Below are 9381 nucleotides of genomic sequence, written 5' to 3'. Positions count from 1 at the left end.
AATAAATGTCTTATTTTGAATTTAAATTCAAATAGTTAAATGAGAGATACAGCATTCTTAAGCATTTTTAAACAAAGTGTTTCATTTTTCCATAGATAAGATACTGCTATAAATACATTACTTTTTCATTGAGTTTTTCATCCAATAATTTTAGGTAACATTTTAAAAGCTTTGGATCTTATTATAATACTTAACATAATCCGCATGCTTGTATTTGATCTAAATTATGTAAAAGTGTGCAGTTTGGTGCATTATAAAAGATGCTAAAATCCCCCCCACTCTCAACTTACTACTCCCTAGTCCGTGAAGTTTCTGCCTTGCCCTAAATCTTAACTTCCACTGTTGTAATTGCAGCCAAAAGTGCAGAGTCATTTGAATGCTTTTGACAGGGATAGCTTCAGATAATATTTTATTTATGTAATTAGTTTAGCTTAATGAAGGGTCAAACCTGCGGGATTCCAACCATGGCTATCCTACATTTTGCATTAAATGCTTTTAGTTTTGCCTAGGGAAATTCCATTCCAGGACAGATAAATCCTGGCAGGACCTTCTGACCTATTTCTGTCCCTGTATACACAAACAGATAAACTTTGTTCATCTTTTCCAAGACTGCATTGCAGCGGCATTGCTTGTACCTTGTTTTCATTTCATTCTCTTTTCTTAACCCCCAATTGTCTCTTTTTCCAATACTGCAATAGAAACATTATCTTCAAAAAACTGTTGAGAACTACTTATATATCTGGGAAGAGAGGCAGACCCTGACTGGGACATAAGGCTTTTTCATTTCTGCTCTCTTTTAGCACAGAAATTCTTGCTGAACAGTTGCTTGTCGTTTAGAAATTTTTAATAAATTTAGGGAGTTAAAGGATAGGAAGTAAAGAAGAGATACTCTTCATTAACAGGAGAAGACCAGGGCTGCTGAGTAAAGGAGAGCAGGTCAGAAGATAGGCCATTGAGGAAGAGAAGTTTGTAAGCACTCAATTAACAGGTGGGCTTAGAATCACAAAAGAAGGTGAAAGTGCCAGGGATAAAAGTTATGTGCTGGGTAAACAACAAAAATATCAATACTCATTCTTAAAGTTTTTATTATCTTGGTTTTACTCCCATGGGACAAATGTCTATGACCGTGTAAATCTTGTTCAAATTCTTTAGAAGACTTTTTTTATTCTATAGGAAGGAAAAATGAATGGTCTCAATGAAATCCTCCTTGCCTTCCTGTCTTTTCCCTTTTCAATTCATTCTGTACTAGCAAACTGATTCCCTAAAACATCTCTTTCATCATGTCACTTGAATCTGTAGCAGTTTCTCATTGCCAATTGCATAAAATACAAACATCTCATTGCATACTTTAACCATAGCTAGCATTATTTCCCACCTTTTCCCACATGCATCTTTTACTATCTCCCCCAACTCACTCCAGACTTTTTCTTGGCTTTGCATTTTCAAATTAATTTCCATAGAACACATACATCATTTTTATCAGTTTTTTAACATTTCAGATTAATATGAAGGTACAAATGTTTAGGTTACGTTGTTTTCAGTTCTAAGGTAAAGTTCAAGTTGTAGTTGAGCCCTTCACCCAGGGGGCTGCTGAAAACCCTAACACTGTGCTCATTAGGTGAGATCCCACCAATCACCCTCCCTCTGCTCCCCCTTCTCTCCCTTCCCTCTCCCTACACTACTTGTATTTTTTCTTTCATATGGGTGTATAGTTGTTTATATATTGGCTTCATATTAGTATTAAGTACATTGGATACTTTCCCCCCCCATTCCTGAGATACTTTACTAGGAAGAATGTGTTTCAACTTCATCCAGGTAAGCACAAAAGATATAAAGTCTCCATCTTTTTTTCTCCTTGTAATTTTATTTTATGTCAGGTTACCGTGAGGGTACAAACAACTAGGTTATAGTATTTGCATTTGTTAAGCAGAATCTCTCTTTTAGTTGTGTCTCACACCCAAAAGGTGTGCCATCCTTACATTGTACCCATTAAGTGGGAGCACACAAATCCCCTCTCCTCACCTGCTTCCCTCATTCCCTCCCCCACCCCAACTTGAATTGAATTGAGTTTTTCTCTTATGTGGGCATGTGTTAGATCATCTACTAGCTTCATATTAGTATTGAGTACATTGGATATTTGGCTTTCCATTTTTGTGACACTTTTACTGAGGAGAATGTGTTTCAACTCCATCCAGATTAATACAAAAGATGCAAAGTCTCCAACTTTTTTATGGCTGAATAGTATTCCACGGTAGGCATATACCAATTTGTTAATTCATTCCTGGGTTGATGGGCATTTAACTTGTTTCCACATCTTGGCGATTGTAAATTGAACTGTGATAAGCAATCTAGTGCAAATGTCCTCATGATAAAATAATTTTTTTCTTCTGGGTAGATGCCTAGTAATGGGATTGCAGGATCAACTGGAAGGTCTATTTTGAGTCCTTTGAGGATTCTCCATACTTCTTTTCAAAAGGGTTGTATTAGTTTGTAGTCTTACCAGCAGTATAAAAGTGTTACCCTCTTTCCACATTTGCACTAGTATCTGCAACTTCGGGAGTTTGTGATATGGGCTATTCTCACTAGGATTAGGTGATATCTCAGGTTTTTTTTTTTTTGCATTTCTCTGAAGATCAGGAACCATGAGCATTTTTTCAAATGTTTGATAGCTATTTGTCTGTCTTTCTCAGAGAAGGTGCTGTTCATGTCTCTTGCCCAGTGATAGATGGGATCGTTTGCTCATTTTTTGTTGATTAATTTGAGTTCTCTGTTGATTTTAGTTATCAACCCTTTGTCAGATTGTAACATGCAAATATCTTTTCCCATTCTGAAGGATGTCTATTTGCTTTAATTGTCGTGTCCTTAGCTGTACGGAAGCTTTTCAGCTTAATTAAGTCCCATTTGTTAACTTTTATTGTTGTTTCAATGGCTGCTGAAGTCTTCTTCATAAAATCTTTCCCCAGTCCAACATCCTCAAGAGTTTTCCCCACACTTTCTTCTAGGATTTTTAACATTTCATGTCTTAGATTTAAATCTTGTATACATCTTGAGTCAATTTTTGTAAGTGGTGAAGGGTGCAGGTTCGATTTCAGTCTTTTACGTGTGGTTATCCAGTTTTCCCAACACCATTTATTAAATAGGGATTCTTTCCTCCAGTGTATGTTTATGTTTGGCTTATCAAACGTGAGATGGCTATAAGAGACTTGCTTCATCTCTTTGTTTTCTGTTTGGTGCCATATGTCTATTTCTCTACTTTTGTGACAGTAACACACAGTTTTGATAACTGTGGACTTGTAATATAAGTCCACATTGAAGTCTAGTAGAGTAATACCTCTGGCTTTGTTTTCATTACTAAGAATAGCCTTGGCTATGTGGGTTTTTTCCTGGTTTCAGACGAAATGAAGAAATATTTTTTCCAGTTCTTCAAAGTGTGATATTTGTATTTTAATGGGGATTGCATTGAATCTGTAGTTTTCTTTGGATAGAATAAACATTTTAACAATGTTGATTCTTCTTAGCCAAGGGCATGGTATGTTCTTCCATTTGTTAATGTCTTCTGGTATTTTTTTTTTCTTAAGGTTTCAAATTCTCTTTATAGAGGTTCTTCATCTCTCTTACTAGGAATATTCCTAGCTATTTATTTTCTTTGAAGCTACTGTGAAGAAAATTGTGTGTTTGATTAGCTTCTCAACTTGGCTGTTATTGGTGCATACAAAAGCTACAGATTTGTGGACATTGATTTGATACCCTGAGATGTTACTGTATTTTTTGATCACTTCCATTAGTCTTTGGTTAAGTCTCTGGGGTACTCTAAGTATAAGATCATATCAGTGGCAAAGAGAGAGAGTTTGACCTCCTCTGCCCCCATATGGATGCCCTTTATATGCTTCTCTTGCCTGATTGCATTGGCTAAGACTTCCAGAACTATGTTGAATAGTAGTGACAATAGAGGACATCCTTGTCTGGTTCCAGTTCTAAGTGGAAAAGCTTTCAGTTTTATTCCATAGAGTATGATGTTAGCTGAGGGTTTGCCATAGATGGCTTCAACCAGTTTAAGAAATGTGCCACCTATGTCTGCATTTTTAAGTGTTCTTGTTAGAGAAGGATGTTGAATTTTATTAAATGCTTTTTCTGTATCTATTGAAAGAATCATATGGTCTTTATTTTTGCTTCTATCAATATGGTGAAAGACATTGATTTATTTCTTTATTTTTTTGGATTTGCGTTGTTAAACTTGCCTTGCATCCCTGGGATGAAGCCTACTTGATCATGTTGTATAACTTTTTTAATGTGTAACTGCAATGTATTAGATAAAATTTTTTGAGAATTTTTATATCTATATTCATTACTGAAATTGGTCTGTTCTTTATAGTTAGGTCCTTTTCTGGTTTTGGAATCAGGGTGATGTTTGCTTCATAGAATGAGTTCTATGGGGAAGATTCTTTCCTTCTCAATGTTTTGGAATAGTTTCTGCAGTATAGGTACAAGATTTTCTTTGAAGACTTTTCTTTGAAACCTTTGAAGGTTTGATAGAATTCTGGAATGAAGCCATCTGTTCCCAGGCTTTTTGTTGTTGTTGTTGAAAGCTTTTTTATTGTTTCTTTGATCTCAGTGCTTGTTTTTGGTCTGTTCAAGAGATCTATTTCTTCCTGGTTAAGTCTAGGGAGATGGGTCGATTTCATTTCATCCACGTTTTCAAATTCCTGGGTGTAGAGTTTCTTTTAGTAGTCAGATATAATCTCAGTATCTCTGTGGTATCTGTTGTTATTTCCCCATATTTATTTATTTTTTGAGACAGAGCCTCACTTTGTCACCCTCAGTAGAGTGCTTAGCATCATAGCTCACAGCAACCTCAAACCCCTGGGCTTAGGCAATTCTCTTACTTCAGCCTCCCAAGTAGCTGGGACTACAGGTGCCTGCCACAATGCTCAGTTATTAAATTTTTTTTTTTTTTGTTATAGTTGTCCTTGTTGTTTAGCAGGCCAGGGGAGGGTTTGAACTCACCAGTCCTGGTGTATGTGGCCAACACCCTAACCACAGGCTATGGGAGCTGAGCCTCTTACCCCATTTTCATTTCCGATTGAAGTTATTAGAGATTTTACTTTTCTCTTTCTAGTTAATCTGGCTAAAGTTTCATTGATTTTGTTTATCTTTTCAGAGATAGAACTTTTGTTTCATTAATTTTCTGAATGGTTTATTGGTTTTCCATTTCATTTATTTCTGATTTAATTTTCATTATTTATTTTCTTCTGATAGGTTTGGGATTGGATTTTTCTTTCTTTTCCATTTCCTTAAGATGGATGATTCATTAGGTTGTTGATGTAATCTCTTTCTGTTTTTTGGATGTAGGCATCTAATGAAATAAATTTCCCTCTTAGGACTGCTTTTGCAGTTTCCCACAGGTTTTGGTAACTTGTATCTTCGTTGTTATGTTTGAGGAATTTAATAATTTCTTCTTTTGTCTCTTCCTTGACCTTTCTTTACTTTCATTTAGTATTAAGGTTATTTAGTTTCCTTGCCTTCATGTGGGGATGAATGTTTCTATGGGAGTTGAGTTCCAGTTTTATTGCCTTGTGGTCTGAGAAGATACAAGGTATAATTTCAATTCTTTTATTTTTATTAAAGTTTGATATGTGTCCTAGTATATGATCTGTTTTGGAGTATGTTCCATGAGCTGATGAGAGGAAAGTATAGTCCTTAGCATTGGAGTGGTCTATTAAGCCCATTTGTTCTAGGGCAGTGGTTCTCAACCTTCCTAATGCTGTGACCCTTTAATACAGTTCCTCATGTTGTGGTGACCCCCAACCATAAAATTATTTTTGTTGCTACTGTATGTTTAGAGGTCACCACAACATGAGGAACTGTATTAAAGGGTCACAGCATTAGGAAGGTTGAGAACCACTGTTCTAGGGTCCCATTTAAGTCCTTTGTATCTTTGTTTAGTTTCTGTTTAGAAGAGCTGTCTTGTTCTATTAGAGGGGTGTCAAAGTGCCCAGCTATTATGGTATTACGGTATATCATATTGCTCACATCAATTAGGGTCTGTTTCATAAATTTGAGAGCAGTTAGGTTGCATGCATAAATATTTAGAATCAGAATGTCCACTTGTTGTATTGTTCCCTTGACCAGTATGAAGTGACCATCTTTGTCTTTCTTAACTTCAGTTGTTTTAAATCCACTTGCGTATCAAAATAGGATTGTGACTCCTCCTTTCTTATGATTTCCATTTGCCTGAAATATTGTTTTCCAACCCTTTACCCTGATTCTTGTTTTTTTCTTTGCAGTTAGTTGTATTTCCTGGATGCATCATATAGATGGCTTGTGCTTTTTTATCCAATTAGCCAGCCTGTGCCTCTTCAGTGGGGAATTCAAGCCATTTACATTTACTGAGAGCATTGATAAGTGTGGTGGAATCCTATTCATCTAATTTGGTAAAAGCCCATTGCTTAGTTTTATCCTGTGTGCCATTGTAGAAACTAGGTGTTGTCTTTTAGTTTCTGGGTGTTTATTTTGCTGGTGGTCCCTTGTGATGTTCAGTGTGAGGAATAGGTCTAAATATTTCTTGTAGAGCTGGTCTTATTCCAGCTGGTGAATTTGCTCAGTGTATGCATTTCAATAAAAGATTTGATTACTCTGTCAATTTTGAAGCTTAGTTTATCAGGGTACAGAATTCTGGGCTGAAAATTGTTTTGTTTTAAGAAAGTGAAAGTTAGATGACCATTCTCTTTTGGGTTGGAAAGTTTCAGCTGAAAAATCCGCTGTCACCCTGATGAATCTGCCCTGTAAGTCAACTGGTACTTGCTCCTGGCTTCTTGCAGAATTTTCTCTTTCATCTGTACATTGGTCAGCTTCATTACAATGCGTCTTGGAGATGCTCTGTTTGTGTTGAAATGACCCGGGTTTGAAATCCCTCTAAAAGGAGTGTTTAGGAATCTTTGATGGTACTTGGGAAATTTTCATTTATGATATCCTCTAATAGGGCTTCCATTCCTTTGGGATGTTCCTATTCCCCTCAAGGATTCCTATAATGTATATTTTTGAATGAATGAAGTCCCATAATTCTCTGAGCAAACATTCTGCTTTCTCTCTCTTCTTTTCAGCCTCTTTAACTGCCTGGTTTATCTCAAGAGCTTTATCTTCTAGCTCTGAGATTCTTTATTCTTCATGGTCTAATCTGTTATGGATGTTTTCTATTACATCTTTAAGTTTCCTGTTTGACTCCTTTAATTCCTTAAGCTCCACCATATCCTTTCTATATTCTTCATGTCTTTTATCCATTTTGGGGTTCTATTTTTCCACTTTCTTGATTCTCTTTATTGTTCTTGCCATCCATATTTTAAATTCCCCTCTGTCATTTCCATTAATTCTTTAAAATACTCTGCAGAAGCCACCTCATGATCTCTTGGTGGGATGGGTTTGTTCTGCTTTGGTTTTTCATATTGCCAGACTTTTTCTGGTTGTTCTTCCTCATGTGTGTTTTCTTCTTGTTCACTTCCTTCCCCTGTTTTTTCCTCTCACTACCCCCTTCATGTTAAGATACTTTGTCTCTCAGCTTAGATGTTGAAATGGCCTTTGGGTATAAGGCTAACAGAAAGAGAAAAATACAGAATGTGTCATGAATTTTCATGTCTTCCTTGTGCCAGGGCTATTCTAATCTTCTCTGTATCATTTTAATTTTTGTATATGTGATACTGAAGTAAGCACCTCCATCTTTTATTAAGGCTGAATATTAATCCATGGTATACATATACTAGAATTTATTAATCTGTTCACGGATTAATGGGCACTTGGGTTGCTTCCACGTCTTGACAATTGTGAATTGGCCTGAAATAAATATTCTAGTCCAAATGTCCTTATGGTAATATGATTTTTTTTTCTGGGCACATATCTAGTAATGGGATTGAAGATCAATTGGAAGGTCAATTTTTAGATCTTTGAGAATTCTCTATACTTCTTTCCATTGAAGTTGTATTAGTTTATAATTCCACCAGCAGTGCAAAAGAGAACACATATATCTTTAATACCCATAGTAGGACCAGTGCTACCCCACTGTGGATGATACAATATTTTTATTTATTAATTATTTATTTTTATTTTTATTTTTTTAAGAGACAGAATTTTACTCTGTCACCCTTGGTAGAGTGCCGTGACATCACAGCTCACGCAACCTCCAGCTCTTGGGCTTAGGTGATTCTCTTGCCTCAGCCTCCCAAGTAGCTGGGACTACAGGCACCTGCCACAACACCTGGCTATTTTTTTTGTTGTTGTTGTTGTTACAGTTTGGCTGGGGCTGGGTTTGAACTCACCACCCTAGGTATATGGGGCCAGGAATCCTACTCACTGAGCCACAGGTGCCACTCCAGATGATCCAAATATTAATGTGATAAGTGGGGAAGGGAAAACCATAAAACCAAATACACAGATAACTATCTTTATGCAGTTCTTTTGCCTGGAAGGCCTTTCTTTTCTTATTCTTAGTATAATATAAATTTATTTTGTGTTCAAAATTTCTAATTCTTTATCATGTAAGATCTATGTATATTAGTACTTCTCAACCTTCAATATGAGTAAGATTCACCTTGAGAGCCTGATTAAACAGAGATTGCTAAGCCCCAATCTCAGAGATTCTGAGTCTACACATATGGGTTAGGTCCCCAGAATTTTCATTTCTAGCAAATTCTTGGGTGGTGCTGATATTGAGGGTTCAGGAATTGAGTACTTGGAGTAGCTCTTGTCTATCCAGCAACCCTAGGAGGTAGGTTGTATCATCTTCACTATATACATGGGGAGAATGAAATCAAAGAAACACAGTTGAAAAGTTGTAAGTCTTATGACTTATGAATGATAGCACTGGAATTCAGGTCTTCTGAGCTGTGATCAAGTATCACTACTATTGCTGCATATGTACAATCTATGCAGCTTTCAACACTTAGTGCAATTATTCCCTCAGTCAGGCAGAAAAGTAAGGACTCTTTTTTTATAATCATTTATGTCATTTAGTACTTAGATTAGTAGTTCTCAAAGTGCAGTCCACAGATCCCATGGGTCTCTGAGGTCCTGTCTGGGTGACTTACAGACAAAACTATTTTTATGGTAATACTAAAACATTACTTACCTTTTCACTGGGTTGACATTTCCAATATGGCACAAAAGCAATGGTGGGTAAAGCTGCTGAGATCTTAACATAGATCAAGGCAGTAGTACCAAACAACTATACTAGTTGTCATTGTATTTCTTCACCACCATATATTTGCAGCTTAAAAAAATTCCAGTTACACTGAGGAATATCTTTATGAAGCAGTAAAGATTACTACTTCTGTTAAATCTCAGCCTTTGTGCACATGTCAGTTTAACATTATATATGACAAAATGGGAAATAAG

General features: G+C 36.2%; 1 non-coding gene across 1 annotated transcript; it reads right to left on the bottom strand.

Moving 5' to 3' along the window:
• Positions 1-7597: 7597 nt before the first annotated feature.
• On the bottom strand, positions 7598-7704 carry LOC128597893 (U6 spliceosomal RNA). The gene has a single exon (XR_008383446.1). It is a non-coding gene; the product is annotated as a U6 spliceosomal RNA (small nuclear RNA).
• Positions 7705-9381: the final 1677 nt, after the last annotated feature.

This window comes from Nycticebus coucang, chromosome 10 (assembly GCF_027406575.1).
Source record: "Nycticebus coucang isolate mNycCou1 chromosome 10, mNycCou1.pri, whole genome shotgun sequence".
In the NCBI taxonomy this organism is placed as follows: Eukaryota; Metazoa; Chordata; class Mammalia; order Primates; family Lorisidae; genus Nycticebus; species Nycticebus coucang.
This window is presented reverse-complemented; position numbering and strand designations above follow the sequence as displayed.